Source organism: Pleurodeles waltl, chromosome 7, assembly GCF_031143425.1.
Source record: "Pleurodeles waltl isolate 20211129_DDA chromosome 7, aPleWal1.hap1.20221129, whole genome shotgun sequence".
Lineage (NCBI taxonomy): Eukaryota > Metazoa > Chordata > Amphibia > Caudata > Salamandridae > Pleurodeles > Pleurodeles waltl.
In genome coordinates, this window is record NC_090446.1 from 751,648,137 (window position 1) to 751,670,914 (window position 22,778).

At 42.8% G+C, this 22,778-nt stretch overlaps 1 protein-coding gene across 1 annotated transcript in view; it reads right to left on the reverse strand.

Annotated features, from left to right (window-relative positions):
• Positions 1-22,778, reverse strand: part of TGFBI (transforming growth factor beta induced) — a 224,985-nt gene that overhangs the window by 145,424 nt on the left and 56,783 nt on the right. The window lies entirely within an intron of this gene.

Below are 22,778 nucleotides of genomic sequence, written 5' to 3' on the forward strand. Positions count from 1 at the left end.
TTGTCAATAGTTATTACCAATGATCTCATGGAATCTATAATGAGTGGTGAGCAGTTAGGAGCTGTTAGTTGCTTCATCCATTCTTTATTATCGAGGACTGTTTGGGTGGGATGATTAAGAGTAATTCTGTTTTGAGGGCATTTCGTTTGAGGTGGTTGCAAGTCAGCCATTTTAGTTTTTTCGTAGAGTTATGTTGAGGGACCTGATATCTTTGGGGAAGGATATTTTCAAGTACAGTTCTGTGTTATCAGTGTACATGCTATAGCGTATGCTGGATAATTTCAGTTAGAGGCTCCATGAATAGGTTAAACAGAGTGGGTGAGAACGTGGACCACTGTGGTACCCCAAATGTGAACGGTGTTTAATTGGATAGGGACTAGTTAACCTTGATTCTTTGAGACCTGTTGTGGAGAAACAAGGCAAACCAGTTTAGGACAGACCCTGATAGCCCCATCCTACGTTCCTGTAGGTTAGCAGGCTGTCATGTTTAACCTATCGAAAGCTGATGATAAGTAGAGGAGGATTAGAAGGCAAGATGCGATCTGATCCACCATTTTTAGCATGTCGACCACTATGTGTGTTAGAGAGGATTCAATACTGTGGCCTTGACGGACCTGGATTGGAATTGGCCTACAAGTTGAAATTGTTTTATTTGGTTGCATAGTTGGATGTGGGCACATTTTTAAGAATCTTCTGAATGTTAGAGATTGGGTGGTAGTTGTTTAGGTCCAAGTGATCTGCTGTGTTTTTTGTTTTTTTTAAATGGGGGTTACCTGCCCAACTTTGAGGCATTCAAGAATAGTGTATTGAAGTAGAGAGGTGCTTACTATCTTGATCCAGAGAGGGAGTATAGACAATTTGATCTCACTGAAGAAATTCAATGGCAGAGAGTCGCTGAAGTGGTTTGAGGGTTTCAGTGCTGGAAGAATTTTGAGAATGTCACTATCATCAAGTATTTTGAATATGTTCCACAAAGTGTTGTTTTCAGAGGTGTGCCATGGGAGACACTGGGGCTCAGCGATCCGGGAAGGAGGGAGGCTAATATGTGGTTTGTCCAGAAGGTGCTCAATTGCTGTCAGCTAATCATTTCCATCTGTTCCAGAAAGAATGAAGCCAATCCCTCACAGTTTGGCAGCAATCTAAACCCAATTGGGGAAGGGTTAGGTTGGTTGTGTGATTGTAGTTTGACAAGGTCAAGCAGATTTTAGGTCGATATTCTAGCTTGATCTAGTTGGTTTCTAAAGAGATTTGCTTTCAAACTTCTAATGCATTTGTTATATATGCTCCTCAGTGATCTTAGGTGTTTAAAGTGTTCGAGGGATGGTGAGAATCTCCACGATTGTTAAGCTAATCTCCGATTACAACTTTCTGTGTTTAGGTTACCATTGTACCATGGTTGGGATTCTTTGGTGGACATCCTTTTTAGCTGTAAGGGTGAAACTGAGTCTAGAATGTTCATCTTGGAATTGCTGTAATGATCTGTAAAGACATGGACATCAAACATGTCCACATGAGGGGGCAAGATGTTATTGCTGAGGGATATAATTTCATTCAGGTTTATGTTTCGGGTGCTCCTTTTCCACTGTTTGGGTTTCTGTAGATAAGCATTTTTTGTCCCTATAGCTTCTGTGATGAGGTAGGTAATGTGGTGGTGGTCTGTCCAGTCACAGGGAGCAATTGATTGACATTGAATGTAGTTAACCTTCACAGTGATTAGATCCAAGATTGCGCCCTTGTTATGTGTAGGGCTGTCACAGTTTTGGATCAGATTGAGGTCATCTAGGTAGGTTTTAAGGCTATTCACTGCAGGGTCATTCCAGTGTAAGGTGCAGTCTCTGAGGAAGATCTGAGTGCTTTGATGTACCGCGTTGGTTGAGATGATTTTCATGATTTGTTCAACCTGTAGTTTGCAAAGTAGCCTGACGTTACTTGCAATCTCAATGCATAGGTATTTGCATGAGGATTGTGATGTTTCACTGAGAGACTGTTATGGTATATGCAGGTGATACCACCAACTGGTCTGTTAGCTCTATCTAATCTTATGAAGTTGTGACTAGGACGGACAAGTATGTCAAGGAAAGGTGGAAAGGAATCTTTAGCCATGTTTTGGTCAGGATTAGGAGGTCGAGCTTGTGTGTAAGGATGAGGTCACTGATGTTGGTGGTATGTCTCATTGCCCATCTGCAATTGAGTAGCATGCATTACAGGTGGGGACTCGTACCAGCTGAGGGTGTATGTGTGATGGTAATATGCTTAAAGTTGGATTTGTTTAAGGCTCTGGAATTGGGTCTAGATTCTCTGTGTGGATTCACAGGAAGTGTATAAATTTAGCCTAGATTGTCTGTGTTACCGGAGTATGTAGAGTTATATGAAAGGAGGAGGGAGTGAATGTCACTGTCAGATAGTGAATTGTTCAATCTAATGGACTGGGTGGGGTGTTGGAGTAGGGTATAGTTCTCCATCTCGGGTGAGGAGAACAAGGGATTGTTGAGATCACTTTGGCTGCGGGGTTTAAAGGCAGCCTAGTGTGGTAATTAGATTGGGCGTGGTTGTGACTAATATTCCTCAGAGTCCTGTTGGGCCACTGATTGTTCAGTAGCTTTATAATAATGCTCATTAGTCAATTTAGGTCTGCCTTAAATTGTTGTGGATTCAGTGTAATCTCACATAGTCTGGATTCAAGTGAGGTGTGGAAATAAGTGCCCATAGTTTGGGTCAAGGGGCCAAGGGGGTGGAGGGGTGCTCAGAGTTATGTAGTTGGTATACTGCTGGCCTTGGAGACCCAGCAGAGGGGATGTCTGGTTAGTGAAGACGTTAAGCTTGGTGGGGGGTGGAGAGCTTGAGAGCTAGCTGAATAGGATTGCTGGGGTTGTATGTGTAATGTTGTTAGTCAGGATTGGGACTTCGGACATCAAGAGTGTCAACAATTGGGCCATGAGGGGTGTCATAAGAGTGCTAGAAGTATCAATGAGGGTATGTTCGGAGGTCAAGGGTATAGTGCGAGTGATTGCATTGATTCCATAGCTGTGCAACTCTGTGACCACTGCTCTAGGTGTAGGGTGGGTGCAGTCTAGTTCAGCGATTTATGGGGGGACCTGCGCCCCCTCAGGTGGTGTACCAAACTTGGTATTGTGTGTGCTGCTCAATGTGGGGGGAATCAAGGGCGGGAAAGGGGTGGAGCACCTGGTGTTGCAAGGGAATGCAAGGACACTACTAGGGGTTCCTGTGGGTTGCCTACAGAACTAGGACAGCCTTGGAAAGGGGCAGATTTATTACTGATCGCGGCGTTCTTAATGATATAGAAAATGTCATCAAATATTTCTACGTTGCGATCAGATAACTGGATAGTCCCCTTGTTATACAGGGAGATGGTTGCATCTGCTCTGCAAAAGAGTGGGGAAGCTAGAGATAGTCTTAGACCTTGAGGTGCTTTCCTGGATGAGTTGATAAGAAGCAAAGAGTATAGGGCTTTGCTCCATTGCGCTCATCTTTCTGTGTAGAAGATGAGATCGCTAATTATAGCTCTTGTATTCAAGCGGAGTTAGGAGTCAGGGATTACAAATTCTGGGTGAGATTTGAAGAGTCGGTGCTTTAAGCTCTTAAATGTGTTTTTTGTTAGATTAGGAGAGTACCTAATTTTATAAGCATTGCGACCGGCCAGCTCTAATATGGGGTCAAGTACTCCAAGGGAATTAGCATCCATGTCTGGGCAACCAACTAAAATCCTGGGTGACTGTGTTAAATGTTTGGAGCTCGGGGGTCAGACTTATTCTTGATTATAGCATCCTTTTAAATTCCATGCAACTGAGATAGGAACAGAGGTTAAGGGTTCAGAATTGCTGTACTAAGAGTCATTCCAGGATACCAACGGGTGTCCAAAACACAAGGAGTTGTAACTAGTGATAACGTATTGACGAGGGAGGTGTCAGTCCAGGCTAAGGACAGGTGTCCAAATATAAAGAGTTGTAACCATGACGGGAAAAGTGAGGTGAGTGTGAGGGAAATGTAGATCAAACCTGAAACATTTATGATAATGCAGGGACATCAGTGGTGGTGAAAAAGGCTGTGTTGTTAGGGCGAGTAAAAGTTGTAGAGGTTAGAGTAGAGATCAGACTACTGGTGTTACAAGATGGCAGCTCCTTTGAGGCTCAGGGGTTCTAGTCTAATGCAGAGCCAGGAGTCCTACTTTACTTTCTGTGAAACTGCGTGTCAGCAGTCTTATGTCAGTTTCACTTCAAGAGGGAAAGGACCACTATTTTAGAAATGAGGCCCTTGTGTCTAGATAGAGAGAGAGGGAACCATAAAATGAATGGTAGGCCACATCCCAGCGTGATCTCCATTAAATCATAAAACCCCAAAAACTTTGGAACATCTGGCACATTTGTAGGGAACTCCCTACGGAAACAAGCATTGTTAATACCAGCAACATAACCTGATGCTCAAGGCAAAGCAGGGCAGGCGCTGTCTCGTCCTATGCGGGTGTCTGGGTGAGAGAGTGCCTGTTGTGAGCCAGAGGGATGCAACTCACAGGGTAGTTGTGGAGAAGTAGGTAAGAAGCGGCAATGGAAGCCCTGGCGTATTAGGTCATCTCAGGTGAGGGGAGGTGGACCTTTGAATACAGTAAATATATGTGCAGGACTTGCCCTCTAAAATGCTTGAGAGGCTGGCCAGACCTACATCTGTCTGACCTAGGATACAGTGGAAAGAAAATTGATTTTAAGTCATAACATCTCGTGTTTTGAGGATGCTCCCTGAAAAATATGATTTTTGTCCTGATGATGACCCTTTAACGATTGGTTCTCTATGTGGGGTCGAAATATCAACACAACTCATTGTGGGTTATTGTGTGAAGAGATAGATGACTTCAGGACACCTGGATTGAAGGGGTCTTTTTGAAGATCACTAAATCTTTAACCACAATTTTGTATATATTGTATTTAACACCTTGCACCATTTTTGTCACACTAATCACGTTCACTGTGCCGTTATTTTAGGAGCACCTTAGTAGACTGATTCATGATTTTATTGTTGAAGGAATGTTGTTTGAATAAAGGAAACATATATTAGATCAACCTTGTTAGTTTACAAGGATAATATATTCTTGCCGTGGAAGTTAAGGGCTGCACTTCCCCCTTGGGGCCTTAAACCTTTTTGCTACATGATTAATTAAAATTAGAGCACAAACTTGTAACTGAGACTCTCAAGCCATGGAACATTTCCACATGCCCCCTGAAGAGGAGGAGACCAGACTATACACTCCACCCTTTTCCTCTAAATCTTACATTTTGCAATATTTCTGTTGAGCCATTTCCCACTGCTGACATGCCAGGAGTCACTAATGACAACTGTGTGTGGCAGAGATGGGATTCATGTGTGATGGAATCTTGAATGGAAAACAGAGGGTCTTGTCCCATCCACGGGCACCACACTCTCCTCGCTTTTGGAAGCACTACTGGTGAGACCATGAATCTCCATAGATATCTCTCACATCTTCATTAAAAACGAACATCACTGAATGTGGGGAGGGTGAGCTCATGGCTCTCAAAGGCATCGTCACATATTGGCTTTCTAAAGAGTTACGTTCTATTCTGTTACACTTAATTTAATTATGATTATCAGAATAATAGTTTCGTAGATGTTTGTGTTTTATTGCTTTCTTAAACTAACTATTTTATTGTGCATACATGTCACTAGTCGTGCATGTGAAATTCAGTGAAAGGGCGTGAGTGGATGTGGAGGTTAATGTTTAACTTTAGATAGAAACTATGATAAAATAACCTTTTATACCATGCTCTTAGACCAGGATGCAAAATTTATTTTATATTACTGTACATTTAGAAAACAGTAACGATATCTCTAAGGCGATGGGTTTAGTTCATATGTCTAACAAAGCCTTAACTTCTACCTAAGCTATGTTGAAAGTGCAGATGTCAAAGACCGGAGATTAAATTCAGGTAAAAATTACACTGATAATTGAATCATAAATGTGAAGCAAAAAACGATAATCTGATAGACAAAGGAGAGAATGTAAAAGATATACAGATCGACTTTTTGCAAAAAAAAATCATTTAGCAAATTAGCAGTGGCTTACAGTACATTTTCAAAAGTATAAAATAATTAAATAGATATGTAAAATAAGACTTCTGTTCTAACACATATGACACACGTATTATACTGGGGACTGTGGTGACAAACAATGCATTCATTTTCGTAAACACTTAAAGATAACACACAACCATGTACTAATGTAGTATTCCTATAAAAATATATTACTTGCTAAAGTTGAACTACCTTTCTAAGATATTTGAGATCTGAATGATACAAAACCGAATGTTGCGTATCATTCTTCCACTTCACAAAAGGAGGGTAAGCCACCAAAGACGAGACCAAGACATCGGTTTTCAATGTACAACAGCCCGATAAGTCTGTATAGTGGTCTTGGTGACTGATACAAATGCTTGATGATTACAAATTACCACAGGATATTTGCTGACTTGGCAGAGATCAATTCTGCTTCTGTGCCCATGCACCTCCCATGATTAGTGGCATTGCTGAATCAGATGTGATGATATGAAATGACAATGGTTTTATGTCAGAATATTATTAGCAAAAATATCGTCTGAGAGAAAAATCATAGCCTAAATTTCTTTTACAACAATATCATGCCATTAGGAAAGATTTTTCATTGTAAACTCCACCCGGGCGATAGTTTTATCAATGGTATTTTTAACCATGATATGACAGCTAACATGGAAGTCACAGCACAAAGGTGAGAGTTTGATGGTCATGGCTTGTTCATCTAGAGTGCACCATACTCTGAGACTTCTGTGAAAAGGAACTACAAGGAAGCAACAGCTAGTTGCCAGGTTACATGTTGATCTTCCACCCTGTGGACACAATTTACAAATTGAAAAAAGATGACACAACTGCTCTTTCCCTCTCTGTTATGGTTGAAAATAAGAATGCCAAGATAAACTATTGGCAATCTTCATCACTCAAAGTCCATCTCGTCCTTTTCACAGTTCCTGCTTTGCCTTCTTCCTAAGCTCACACAGGTCACCATGACAGGTGAGCCTTGGTAGGACTCAGGATGTAATGATGAAGATTCCTTTTGCTGTGGGTGAAAGCCTAGAAGAAATTATGAGGTAGGGTCGGAGGAAGTAAAGAATGATCATTTAGGGCTATGTTTTGTCTCCTTGACAGACCAGGAAGCAATGCCATTATGACAGTTCTGCTATTCATCATATTGAAATCCGGGCACTAGGGTTGGCAGTGATGTCCACTTTATGATGGAACATATTGCTGGGCATTGGAGTGAAGGTAACATACACAGTATGGTACAGAGTTACTCAATTATCATCTCCATGAGTAGGACTAATTTATTAATTACATTTACCAGGGTAGCGGTTTGCAGAGTTTGTTGTGAATAGGATAGTTTTACAGTCCTGCTTATAAGAGAAAAACAAATAACACCAATAGGTAATGGATAAATATGAAGACTGTGAGGACACCAATGCTCCTATCATCTTGACTTTGAATTTTATAATAGATAGTGATAACCAAGTAATTTTATTTGAAATGAAAGTGACAGATAATGGTTGTAAAGCTAATGCATGAGAATTGTTGTTTATCTGATGATTTATATTAGCTATGTTAAACATCAAACAATGGGTTGCTTTTTCGTTTTGTTTGTTATCTGTAGAAACTAGTGTTTTATATTGCCTTATATTCACTTGAGCCATTTCTTGGTGTTTTATATAAAAAGTATTATTATTATCTGGTGCTTAATTTGCTGACTTCATAAAAATGGAAAGCTAAACAGGCCTTGCTGGGTTTGAACTTGACCCACATTACTCAAGAGGTCTTCGCCATAAGAGATTATTAAGCCATCTTGAACCATTAAAATACCCAGTATATTAGAACAGTTTTCTAACATCTAGGACTACATTGTAGACAAAGGCACGTAACTACATACACACATTTCCACAGAGATGTTGACGATATCATCCAGATCATGGCCTTTGGTACTGTAATTGCAATTTAGACAGGGCAGATTCTGGCTGAAGTTTTTTTTAATTTGTAGGTTTAATAATATTCGTATGCTTTCTAGACAAAATACATTTGCTTTGAATTAATCAACCCTGGGTCAATCCACACACTATATCATACATTTAATTCTATATCTGGAACTAGGGAACCTGGTATTATATCTATTCTTTTCTTGCACTCCCATATATATGTGAAAAATATATTCCTCTTCTTTTTCACTGCCCACAATAAGCCACAGAACTATTAAGGTGTCTTTCATTTGCCTTTAAATCATTAAAGGTCTTTTTTTCCAAATTTATTCGGCTCCTCCCACCATTAGAAAAGTACATATAGTTTAAGTGCTCACCTAAATCTACGAATAAATGTATGTTTATATGTTTTGCTTTTACAGCAGACACCGAGCCGAAAGAGATCAGACGTCTGTACAAGATCAAAGGCAAAGATGCAGCCAGTGAATGATTGGAGGGTAGCTGGTTCTGCGAGTAGAAATGTACTGTTACTATTTTGTGAATTAGTGTCCTTTAAAAAGGTGTGTCTTCAGCTCTTTCCTAAATTTGAAAGAGGGTTGTGGCAAACCTGAGGTGTATTGGGATTCTGTTGCAAATCTGGTGTGCATAAATGGAGAAAGCCTGGTTGCTTGTTTTTTTTCAGTTTTGTCTTTCTTGACCTTCAGTGTTATGGGTGTTCCGGCTGTGGTTGTGCCAAGGGAATCATAGCTGGTGAGCTTGTCCCTTGTTTTTTTCTGCTTTCTTGTTGTCAACGGTGCACAGTGGGTTAACTTTTGGTTCCTCATGCCCTGATGAATTTGCCTGCAAGTTAAGTACGGCAATGAAACATGTTGGTCTTTCGTTATATTGTGCTCGAACCATATTAGTATATGGTTTTAATCATGAGCCTGGGTAAATACATAAAAAAACTGAGGAATGCCATGTGGACTAATTTTTAAGTATTTTTGTGCTGAGGAGAAGAAATGTATGCTTGGAATTCCGAGGACCCTTTTTACAATAAGGGTGCAGGTGTTTGATACACAGGTTGGGAGTTAGATGAATCTAGTGTATGCACACAGTATAGCTATAGATATAAACACACTATCTGGTACTTCCTGCTGCAAAAGAAAAAGTGTCAATGATGATAAAATGATAGAATAATCTAGTTGGCAAGCATTGGTCAACATGCTACCCATAGTAGCTACCGTGAGGCATTTTCGATTTTGAGTTTTATGAAATACCCTTAGTGTGAGGTGTCGGTTCTTCTGGCAATAGATCCTCTTTTATTTACAAACATACTTGTAGGTCACCCAACCCTGAGTTTTACCAGAGCAGGTTGGATCCCTGGAACTAGTGCAAGAAATTGGGTTACTGGCTGAGGGGGTGAAACACCCCACAAGAAGCAACGACAATTCTTCTCAGGGTGAAGTCTCACGGAAACCCTAAATTAACCTGTGCTGAACCCTAGGGTCGCTTGGGAAAGAGGAGTTAGGCTTAACTCGGACGAAACGTACAAAGAATTTGTGCAACACTTCAAGCAGGAAATAGTGACCACAAAAGGAGCCCACCACAGTGTTTGCAGAATAGAGCATTTTTAAATAAATAAAACAAGACAAAAATGACAAACATCCAACCAGTAGTACCGAAGATATATTCAATCTTTAATAAGAGTAGTGTCAAAAGGCGTAAAGAGCCATCCGTGGACATCTGGATGCGCTGGACCGGGACAACCTGTCACGTTCAGGCCGATTGCAATAGAGCGCGGTTTAGCCACCGAGACTCAGTTAGCCCGCTGAACACAGTCCCTTTAATCATGGTTTGGGAAGCTTTGGGAGCATCCGTGTCGAAGATGCATTGCGCAGCTGGAGCAATGTGTTGATTCTGTGATGTGGTGAGGCTGTGGTGCGAGGTCCTGTTCTGTAGTCATTGAAGATACCACTGATGAAGGTTTGTGATATGACGTCTGGAGTCAGGGATGCATCATGCAGTTAGGGTTCTGATGAGCAGCAAGGCTGTGATGCAGAGTCTGGTGTCATCTTCAAGGCAGCCATTGATGAGTGATGCAAGAGCCCTCCACCGCGCAGCAACCGTTCTGAGGTGGCAACAGGCTGCAATGTGATGTTAGTCTTTGTGGAGGCTCTGATCCATGCAGCAGTTGCGATGCGTCGGTTGTGCTTGGGGTTAGGCCACACAGCAGAGGAGGTGCATTGGTTCAGCAGGGTAGACTGAGGCTAGCAAAGCACCTTAAGCCCACTTTCAAGGGTCTAGGACTGGGATGGCACCACTTGGCAGAGTAGACTCACAATTGGCAGAGTCCAAGTGCAGGTGCAAGGTTGTTAAATACTTCTATCCCTTAATTCTCAATTCAGGAAGCCAGCCAACTAGCCCTTGGAGTCACTCTAGGGTTCTGGGTTCAAGAGGTGTAGGTCCAGTCCTTCTCTCAAAGGCAGGAGGGCAGCAGGTCAGCACAGCAAAGCAGCAGCACCGGAAGACAGTAGTCAAGCAGAGTGAAGTCCAGCAGAGTGATAGTCCAGGAGCACAGCGGTCCTACTTCCTGGCAGAGTGGCCACAAGTTCAGAAGTAAACTGAAGTGGTGGTGTCTGAGATCCAGTATATAAATCCAGTTGTGCCTCTGAAGTGGGAAGAATCTTTTAGAGGTTTTCCCTTGACGTCCCCAGACATCCTGCCTTCAGCCTATTCAGGTGTAAGTGGGGCTGTGCCCAGCTCCTCCCTCCCATCCTGCCAGAGATGGTCCATCCATGCACACCTAAGTTCCCTGTCTAGAAGGAATACACAAAGCCCAACTGTCAGCTACTCACAGTCATGTGACCAGAGACAGGATACAGGCACTAAATGGGTAACGCAGGAAAATGCCAAGTTTCGGAAAGTGGCATTTTCAAAACTGTAATTTAAAATCTGACTTCACCAGAAGTTAAGATTTTAAATTAGGATGCCAGAGACACCAAGCATGAACTGGTTACCTATTCCCATTTGGAAATTGCAGTTATGCAATGTAATAAGGTAACTCCGATGTTATCCTATGGATGAGACAGGCCTTGCAGTAGTGAAAAACGAATTCAAGAGTGTTTCACCACCAGGACATTTAAAACCTAAAAGTACATGCCCTACCTTTTAAATACACCCTGCCCTCTGAGCTGTTAGAGTCTACACTAAGCATGACAAATATAAAAAGGGAAGGTGTGGCCTGGCAAAAGACTTATTTTGCCAGGTTTCCATAGCAGTTAGAAACTGCATATGCAGGTGGCATTGGCAAGCCTGAGACATGTTTTAAAGAGCTACTTAAGTGGGTGGCACAATCAGTGCTACAGGCCCACTTGTAGCATTTAATTTACAGGTTCTGGGCACACTTACTAGGGGCTTACATGTAAATTAAATATGCCAATTAGAGATAAACCAATATTATAATGGTTTAAGGAGAGAACAACCACACCAGCACTGGTTAGCAAAGGCAACCTGGACAGAGTCCTCAGACCAGCAACAATGAGATCAGCAGAAATGGAGGAGGAAGGCAAAAGGTTTGGGGGAAGACCACTCTAAATCTAACAAGTCCAACAACACGTTTTATCACAGGGACCACAAGTCATTGAGCTATTCGGAACTTACTGTGTGTGGTATGTGACATAGGGGCTTGATTCTTGTTTAGCAACGGTTGAGTGGAGGGTACCCCAGTGTCATGTTGTCCCTCTATTGCTCCTCTTTTTTCTTTTTTTTAGGACATGGAATGTACCACGAAGATCTTTTCATTTGTCTTCCATCATCTTATTATAACATCAATCATATAATGGTCATACAATAGCACAGAATGAGCAACACTTGCTCACTCTGTTGAAAATGCCTGAAATCAGATGTGGGGAAGTGGGTCATTTTGAAGAGGAAATTCAGGTTCTCTTGCTCCCTTTTAGAACTTTCTCTTTTTTCCCCAGATGCTCTTGTAAGAACGGAGAGCCTGTTCCCTCAAAGAGTCAGTGAATGTTTTTGCAGACTTCTACTTTTTGGCATCATCGGAAACCTCATACCTACTGCTATATCTTTCCTCATACATCTTCTGATCAGAATGCAGCGCTTCGCTTAGAGGTTTTCTTTAGTTTGCACCTTCCTGTAGGCAAAAGACAATATTAAACTGATGATTAGCTGTATTTCCTCTGTGCTACCTTGTCTCTACAGTTGTGCCAGGTGATATCATATTTGTAGAGCTGTGAGCACTACACAATCTTTCAACAATGATTAACCCTCTATTGTGAGGCTTCAGGATGATCATAGCTGATCTCAAAAACCAATATTGTGCCTGTGCAGAGAAACCAAATCCACGTCTCTGTGCTTATCCTACATACCTGTTTCCACTGAGTGGGTAGCTGATTTTCATGTAATTATGTCCATAATCACTCTATCTTGGAAACCAGGTGTCTCAAAGACCCCAGATCCCTTATGCTCTGCAAGCATAAGAAGGAAATTTAGAATTACCCTGCTAATGAGAAAAGCACTGTTCCTGGGTGTCGTCAACCCCCAGCTTTATCAGCTACTGCTGGGAGGGTTTTTTGATGGGGCTCTCTATCTGCAACTCTGCAAACAAAGGTTCATAATTAATGCAAAAGGTGGGAAGATGAGAGAGTGAAAAGATGGATGGATTTGTGAGTGAAATGGTGGATGAGTGAGTTAGTGAAGGGGTGGATAGATATATACGTGGATGTATGGGTGACAGGATGTCTATAAGGTTGGATGAGTGAAAGGGAGTGAGGATGGATGGGTGAATGATGAAAGCATGGATGGATAAGTGAGTGAAAGGATGGATGATAAATGAAGGGCAAATGGATGGTGGATGAGTGGATAGAGTGAAAGGATGCATTGATGGACGGGTTGAAAGGGTGGATGGGTGAAAGGATCTATGTAAGGATGGGTGAGTGAAAGAAAAGATGAATGAGTCAAATGGAGGAGAGATGGATAGCTGGATGAAGGCGTGGACCGATTGATGAGTGAAAGGTTGGATGTATGGACAGATAAATGAGTGAAAGGATGTATGGATGAGTGAAAGGGTAAAATGATGGGTGGATGTGTGAGTAAAATGGTGGATGGATGGCTGAGTGAAAGGTGGATTGATAGATGCATGGATGAATGAATGAAAAGAGTGGATATAAGGATGGATGACTAAGTGAAGAAGGATGGATAAGTGAAAGGGTGGATGGATGAATGAATGCATGGATGGACGGTTGATGAGAGAAAGGATGGATGGGTGAGTGAGTGAGTGAAAGGATGGATCAATGAGTAAAAGGGTCAGTGGATGGATTGATGCGTGGATGGATGACGGGTTGAAAGGATGGATGGATGGGTGAAAGGATCGATGTAAGGATGGGTGAATGAAAGAAAAGATGAATGAGTAAAATGGAGGAGAGATGGATAGCTGGATGACAGGGTGGACCGATGGATGAGTGAAAGTATGGATGGATTGACAGATAAATGAGTGAAAGGATGTATGGATGAGTGAAAGGGTAAAATGATAGGTGGATGTGTGAGTAAAATGGTGGATAGATGGCTGAGTGAAAGGTGGATGGATAGAGGCCTGGATGAATTAGTGAAAAGAGTGGATATAAGGATGGGTGACTGTAAGTGAAGGATGGATAAGTGAAAGGGTGGATGGATGAATGAATGAATGGATGGACGGTTGATGACAGAAAGGATGGATGAGTGAGTGAAAGGATGGATCGATGAGTAAAAGGGTCATTGGATGGATTGATGAGTGGATGGATAAACTCAGTGAAACGATGGGTGGATGATAAGTGAAAGGATGGATGAATGAAAGAATGGATAGATGAGTAAAAGGGAGGGTAAATGGATGGCTGGATGAAAGGGTGCACAGATGAATGAGTAAAAGGGTGAATGGATGGACTAATGAGTGAAAGGGCGTTTGTATGGATGAGTGAAAGGATCGATGGATGATCAAGTGGTTAAATGGATGGATAAAAAGTGGATGGATGGGCCAAAGGGTGGATAGATGAGTGAAAGGATGGATGGTTGAGTGAAAGAGTGAATGGATGAGCGAAGGGACGGATGGATGACTGAAGGATGAGTGGATGGATAAAAGGGAATGGATAAGTGAAAGGATGGATGACTGAGTAAAAGGATATATGTGTTTGATAGATAGGCTTGAAGATGGATGGATAAGTTTGGATATGGATGGACGTACAGATGGATGGAATGGTGACGGACTGATTGTTGGATGAAAGACTGAATGGATGACAGCATGTAAAGGTGTATTGATGATTTTCAGCGACTGGATGAAAGAATGAAAAGATGAATGATTAGATGCTTGGATGGAAGATACAAGTAAGCTCTTCTGGGGAGTGTTGCGATGACTTGCTTCACTTGCTTGGAGCCATAAGAGCTTTGGTTCAACGTGGGGGGTATTTTAATATTCTGGCTACTCCTTTGGCACTGCTGTATCGTGTTCATCTTCTCACATCAGTATTCTTTGCATATCTCTAGGTAAACCACAAGTAATCAGTTACACCAGTGTCCCGTATTTAAATTCCCTTTCATGCAGAGTTCTGTAGTCTTAAAGCTTTTGCCTGTCTGGGAGGGTTCTTGGGTCTTTATCCACGTGGTCTTCCTGAGCTTGAAACTCTCTAGGTGAATTTTGTACCCTATGTGTCCAAAATAGAAGCAAAGGAGATTAAGAAGGATGAAAAATAAGACTACCTGCTGTAAGGTTCTGATTGCTTCCCGTGCCCTCAGTTGCGTAGTAAAATCTAGGAGGAGGCTCGTGAGAAGGTCATTTCAATTTACAGCGCTAGAGCTAGCTACAAGAAATGAATGAATTTGTAGGTTCTTGTCTCGGATAAGTATTCGAGCTTTAACTTTAAGGACAGCGATACGAAAGAGGCATGTGAGGTATCTGCCTAAGCAACACCTATAAACGTGTTCTTCCTAAAACTAATTACAATACTTTTTAATCCCCGTAGACCCTGGCATGCGTTCTCATATTTTCTCTTGCACACAAATGACCACACTAACATGGGCATGCTTTCATCCCACTACAAACAAGCAAACAGTTTATCCTTGTGAACAGAGATCTAAGTAGAAACCTTGTCTCAATTTGTACTTAGCTGTAAGTGACTCTGCTAAATTGCAGCAACAACGTCTTCACTGTCGTCTCAGTAGCAGTTTTGGTAATAGATGCATGGTTTATTGCCTTTGGCACAACCCTATTCAAAGCTTGGTCTTTTCACCAGAAATCTCGCAGGCTGAATGGAACTGAGTGAGGAGTCAGACTCGGAAGAGAATTATCCAAAAGAGTAAACAGTGCTTTCGAGAAGTCAAAAAACAAACTTCTTGGAAATGCTAATTTATCAAGTCAAATAGGATTAAAGAATATGAACACCTGAGGCAGACATCAATGTATAACTACCACAGACATAATTTAGTCAAGCAGGAATCATGATTACTCCAACCCAAAGATATTTATAGTTTTTAGCTATGATAAGTTTTGCAACCTGTATGAAACCCATCATTTCCATGGTATAAAACATCACCTTTCAGGACTGACTATGAATGTATACTGCGCGTGCATTGGCCGGGCACAACGTTTCCTAAATTAAAAAGAAGGTGAAACACTGTTAAAAGAATGATTTAAAGATCCAGACTGACATTAGACCAGTAATGAAACTTCAGATGTTTCTTTAGAAATTACCTCTGTGATCTGGGTGATATACCCACTCGGTTGCCTTTAAGAGGATCAATCAGGTTACCTAATAAAGTTTGAAGAGGAATGAACAATTATATCGTTTTCGATAGTTAATAGTCTTTCACTACCTAGACAATTGGGTTACTAAAAAATAATTCGTTATTTTTTTACAATTAAACCTTCCACTCTTAAGCTGTTTTGCTTGTTGGTCTATTGTAATACTGGAAGGCGACCCAGTGAAGAAAAATAAACAGCTGCTATCTCATGGTCTCCACCTTGTGTGAGGGCATTAGTAACGAAGTGTTAATAAGCATTTTTCTGTCTTGGGCTATTTCCACATTTCCATAGGAAAATCATTTTTTGTTTTCCTAATGAGTTTGGTGCCATTTGATAAAACTTCACAAAACGTTCTAGGACAAATGTTGTTACAACTTAGCTCCTAACTAGAATTTTTCAGGGGATATGTCAAGCAGGGGCTGAGTAAAAGAGGGGGTCCCAAAACATGTTTTCCCTATTCATTTATCCATACGAAATTTAGACATTGCTACAGCTCAAACCGCTGAATGGATTTACACAAAATTTGTCAAGAAGCTAGATCTTGGTCCAAAAAGAGGGCTTTATGTGACTTGGTGTAAATCCGTTTGGTAGTATTTGAGCAATTTATGCCAAAATATTTTGCAAATATCATGCAGCGAAGAATCCGCTGAGTAAACAGAAATCATGCAGAGATCTGATTGGCTGCCACCACATAAACCAGGATGTGGCTGCAGCTATTTTATGATTCAGGACCCAGTCCTGAGTCCCCAAAAAAAGAGGTAAAAAAAGACCTAAGGGGGCAGGGTAGGGCTACTCTGACCCACCTACCTCTAGAAGTGGGAATCCAGAGGGACCCTGTCTGGGGCCAAAAGAGTTTTCTTTATTTTGTGTCAAATTTCCGGAGGATCAATGAATCCATGGCAAATTTCTTTAAAAAGTGTGGGTTTACACTGTACTCATAAAAAAATCCTTTGGGGTGTGCAACCACCTAGGGGATGGCACAAAATATTTATTTGAAGGAGGGGGCATGGGCCCTACTCCCTGAACATCTGTGAGGCCTTGGGGCCCCCATCACCCAGGGATAATGTGTAAAATGAGGTGAGGGGAGGTGCGTGGTGCCCTCCCTGAGCCTTATTAGGCTCAAGGACCTCATACCTGGGGGGGATGAATATTATAAAAAAGGGGAGGGATGCCCCACGTCACTTCTATCCATAAGCTTTAAAATGCCCCAGAGGCCCCATCCCTTAGGCCCGAACTGAAGTTAAAAGGAAGGGAGGGCCCCCTCCCTAAGTCTCTTAAGGCCAAGGGGACCACATACCGTGGGGCCGGCTCACAGACTGTGTCCCGGGGAGCCCATGCCGTGACACAGCAGTTTCCCTGCCCATATCAGCTCGAGCAGGAAAACATATGCTTGCATTTTTAATTCTCCTGCCAGGTGATTTGAGTGACAATTTAACATTTTAAATGTACAAAACCACTGAAATTTATCAGTTATAGTTATCTCAAGTAAACATATGTTGTGCCCTTGGGTAATTATATCTTGCGTCCTCACCATACGTTAATTACCCCACATATTACAGCATTCATGACATCTTCTATGACATAATTGATTAAATTATTGCTAAGACAACTGTGCATGTTGGTTGCATGAGTTATAGTTATCTTAAGGCATGTGTTATAGTTACTTGGGATAACAATAACAGGTGAATTTCAGTGGTTTTGTATGTTTAAAAGTTGTGATGTCACTGAAATTCTCACATAATTATAACATTACTTTTAAATTTGTTTTTTCAGTGAACACACACATGCACACACACACACATCACATACAAAGTGATTTAAATATTTTGGGAAGACTATGAATTGTACATTAATAAGGTCTCTGGAAAGGGTAGTGGTCTTCAGAGTACCTCAATCACCCCAGTTCTCCTCAAACACAATGGCCCATTTTTACAAATATTGAATACAAGGCAGCACAGCAACTAAATCTGCTGTGCCGTCTTGTGCCAAAGGAAGGCTTAAAGAAATGTGCCATATCTACCAAGTTATGGCACATATTTGTTCTCTCTCGCGGCTCATGCATACTTTTGGCTGTTGTGCACCAACGCACATACTCTTGCAAGTAGGGGTGTGTGTGTGTTTTCTAAAGCATAGGTTTTGTACTGAAAGGGCCCCTCCAATACAGAAACATTTCTCACTTTGTATGTTTCCTGTAAAATCAAGCCCACATGCAAAGTTGGAAAAGTAAGGAGAATTGCAAACAGTTCTTCTTATTATGCCTGTTTCAAAGGGGCATAAGGCTTTGGTGCAAGTTTCCTGTATACAAATATTAGTAAATAGGGATTTTCATCAAAAAACATGGTTGTTTGCATGAGAAATCCCATGTACCATCCATGGAATGTCCTCATGACTCAAACAAGCTCAAAGTAGCACATACCACACATTTATGTTAACTTTTGGGAACATTCCAACACATATCTTGGTTTGCATTGGATAGCAAATCCCACCCCAACTCTTTGTGCTTGGTTTGTGTCACTTTTCTGACGCAAACCTGGTGAATGGCGTTACTAAATCTGGGCCTACTTTTTCAGGCACTCTCTCTGATAGGATTGTATGCCCTTCATCTCTTAGCATCTTTCTGAAACCTTCTGTCTGCAATCGCATAACACTTCTAATTCTTCTTCAGCACTCTCTTGTCACTCTCTCCTACACATACTTCTTTGCATCTGCTTTCTCTCTCTTCAGTCTCTCAAACACAAATGCACTCATCTGTGAGCACTGCCTTTTCTTTACCTTTGCCTTTTCAATATTTCAACAGTTGTGTACCTCCTTCACACATTTTCGTACAGAATAACATTTACAATTGGATCATTTGACCACTGCTGCATTGGCTCTGCAGGGAGGCCAAGGACTGGATGAACATGTATCCTGAACCGTTTCATGACCCACTTACAGGCACTGTGAGAAATTTGCTTTGCCTTCGCATAAACTCCACAGCTCTCAATCATGGCCAGTTATTAACACCTACCACAACCTCCAATATATAGCAGCAGGTTTTTCCACAGTACGTACCACGCAGTAGTAATATGTAGCATTAAGAAAACAGAAATGCCACATTCTTAAGAAATTAAATACTAGTTATTAGTTATTAGGGAATTCAAGAGTAACCAAAATCTGAAATGTTAAAGGGAACAATATAACTGTTCCCAAGTTGAGAGGCCAGTGTCTGATTTTGCTGTCTGCAGCTGTCATCTGGTACACAAGGGGTGGAGGGGCAGGACAATTTCAGATGGGGCACTGGCTCCCCCACTCCCAACCACTTCCTATTCCAGTCACAAATGCAACTGTTAAAGGCAGGTGGAATGGAGATTTGGGGGGAAGCCGACTGCAGCGAGGTCTACCCTCTGGGGTTTTTGGAAGAGGGTGCAGTCAAAGTGACTGGCCTTCAGCCTCCTTTTGTTGGGCTACATGGGAGCCCAGTGTAGCCCAACAAGGCTATGTGGGGGCTCTTTTTGTGCTCCCTGCCACCATTTTAGGTTTTGGGTGACATGGTGGCTGGTGACAAAGAGCCCTGGTAACTTTTTCCTGGGCTTATATCTTGGGGATAATTGGGACAGACAATGATGTCCCACAATGACAAGGCCACTGAAGCCATGTGCCTGCTACGTGAAGCAGGTTGCATGGACCTGGTTGTGTACGGAGGACTAGAGGCAGGCTTGTCGAGACCAGTGTGGCGGCCGCTGACTGTGTGGCCGCAGCTGTACTTGCTTGTGCGCCCCCACACAAGATGCTGGCAGCATCTTCACAGGTAGGAAACAGAGGCCGCTCCATGTCTACACGGGCAGCCTCATGAAGTGTGCATGGGTGGTACCTTATTGGGGAGAGTAGGGGGGTGCAAGTGGGGGATGAAAATAGTGCCTTGGTGCCCCAGCGGCATGTATCATAGCCATAGAAGGCCAGGGGCAGTGGGAGCAAGGTGGCATACAATAGTTAGGCTTCTGCATTTACTGAATTGCCGCCTTCTGCTGTTGACATGGCAGCAGCCCAACTGCATCCCAGACGCATCTACGGGTCCACAAAAGCAAAGGAGTCAGGCGGGAGGCTGTTACAGTGTTTCCCATCACCCAGGGGGCTACATTGGAGTGGGAGGCATTCGATAAGCCTCTAGCTAAATTAAATAATGGGAGGATGCCACAGCGCCTCCCTCTGACTGGGATGCTGGGACTGGTCCCAGAGGGCCCCTCAGGGTCTTCAAGAGCACTAGGCAGATGGAGACCCCTGGAGGGCCAGGAGAGCTAGGGAACTGAGAGAGGCAAGGCAGGCTGGAGAAGGGCCTGTCTCTGGTGACAATTGCACGGAAAATTGCAGGCATTGCCTTTATGGGGAAATTGTTGTGGGGCTATGGTCGGTCAGCCGGAGAACTGTGGCAGGAGATGTGTGAGGGCTGAGCAAGGGAGCAAGGTTGCTCAGGGAGGCCACAGAGGTCCTTATCTTGGAATCTGTTTTGCCAGGTAATCCAGCATTTGCCACTGGTTCAATGGGAGATGTGGAAGTTTGTGTGTTCTTCAATTTGGTGTCCTTGATGCTTTTTGGTGCCTTTTGAGTTGCTGGGATACATAGGTGGGAGGGAGTGACCAGGGAGGAGGTAACAAGGAGAGAGGGTAGCTTGGTGGTATGGCTGCCCAGCTCCAAGACTGACCAGAGAGCACAAGGGAAGAATGTGGTGTTGCAGGCCCTTCTGGGGTCTGGGCAATGCCCAGTAGAATGGTGTGACAGGTGGGCCATGCACAGCAGGGTTCCCAGTGGGCAGTTTTCCAGCACCTGTCTGGGTAGAAGGTTATAGCTTTCCAGCTCCTCTCTGTTTTGTGAAAGGCGCTCACCTCATTGGGGCCCCCCATCTGAATATAGGACACTTTTTTTCCTGATTAGCACAGCAGCCAAAGCTGGCAATTGCAGCTGGGTATGGGAAGAAATTTTGAGGAGGGGGCACTGGCCTTTATATTGTTTTCTGAGATATGTACAGCATGACAGGGCTTTCTGTGTGAATTTTTACTGCTGTTTTTTGGTTAAGGTTGGGTTATGGGTCTAGCGGCAGAAGCGGTAGCCATCTGGGTAGTAAGACATTCCTTCAACAAATGAGCAGAGCGCCAGGTGGCTCAGAGGGGCCATGGGACCAACTTGGTATTCGACCAACATCTGTTTCCCGTTACTTAGCAGGGAAAAGGGGGCATGAGATGGTGTTAGTTGATGAGGTGTTTAAATGGTATGCTGGTGTGAATGAGATGCCCGGATGCGTTTGTCATTCATTGGGGGGAAAATGATCTTGTACTCGAGAAGGGGTGGTGCTGATGAGGGATATGAAACCTGACTTAAGGCAGTTGAATGTACAGTGGTCTGGTTGGTTTGTAATCTGGATGGAGTTTATGCCCTGCAGCAGGAGAGAGGAGCTGTGAAACCAGCAGCAGTGGACAAGGCGCATAGGAAGCTCAAAAGGGAGATGAGTGAGTTTTGCAGGGATCCTGGTTTTGGCCACATTTGCCACTCGGATATTCAGTATGATAACGTTTTTTCTAGGCAATGGGGCTCTTCTGTCTCGTGTAGTAATGGAGTTGCACCTTTTCGAGTTGAAGGAGGTAGTGGTGTGGTCTCAAAATATTTGTAGATAAATAGGGAGCCTCAGGTTGGGCAGCAACAATGGGAGAAGGGTAGAAAAAGTCAGTAACAGCCTTTTTCTGTGTGGCAGTGACCTTTACGTTTTTCTGGGAGGTTAAAGGAGTTAGAGTGACACTGCCATTGTTGAAACACAGGGAAAGGGACGGTAGACAGGAAGTTCAAGGTTAAGATGTTTAGTTGTTTAGAGTTTAATACTTGCACCTGGGCTGAAGGGAAAAGTTAGGGTGAAAATGTTGAAGTGCGACTCAATAGCAATGAGATACTTGCACGGCGGGGCATGGTGGGTGGGACAGTAGGGGTGGGGGTAAACATTAGATAGTTAATTGGATGTTTAGTGAGTAGTTTTGTAAGGGTATTTACCCAGGAAAAAGCTGTTAATTGACACTTGTTTCAATAAGGCAGCTTTTTCCATACTTTACAAGATGGTCAGTGATTGTACTGTGCCTTTATCTCCCAATGGGGATTTGGAGGGTAGTCGGCCACACTGAGGTCTGCCCCCCAGGGCTTTTGGGATGGGGACAGTCAAAGTGACTGCTCTTCACACTCCTTTTTGGGGGCTATATCGGAGCCCAGTGTAGCCCAGGAAGTCTATATAGGGGACTCTTTTGGGCTCTCTGATGCCATTTTAGGTTTCGGGTGACTTGGTGGCAGGAAGCCATTGTAGCTTTTTCCCCCACCCGCCTATCGCTCTATTTAGTTTATTTGGGGGTTTTCAGGTCCTGGAAGTTCAAACTTCGTGGGACTGGTTGTTGAGACAGGTGCACAAAGGGTTTGTTATGGTTGTAATGTTGTCGCTAGAGACTGGTGCATGGCGGTGCCTGGAAAGTTTTCCAGAAGTTTACAGAAGTTGGAGTGGCATTGCCATTGGTGAAATACATGGAAAGGGAGGGTAGGCAGGAAGTTCAAGGGAGTTCAAGGTTAAGATGTTTAGTTGCTTAGCGTTTAATGCTTGCACATAGGTGGGAGGGAAAAGTTAAGGTTGAAAATGTTGAAATGTGATTCAATAGTAGTGAGTTGCTTGGGGGGGAGGTATTGTGGGTGGGACTGAAGGGATGGGTTAGGACATTGGATAGATAATTGTTTTTTTAGCGAGGTAGTAGATTTGTGAGGCAGTTTGCCCAGGAATAAGTTGAAAATGTGCATTTGTTTCAACCAGCCTTTTCCACACTTTACAAGAGGGTCAGTGGTTTGCACTACGCCCCTATCTCCCAGTTTGTTAGCGGGAACAGGCTCACAATTCACATCAGGAAAGATCCCGTTATTTCTGGGAGCTGCATGCTATTTTCCATTCTGGGCCTGAAAATATGAACACTTTGTTAATCTGTTTACAAGGTAGT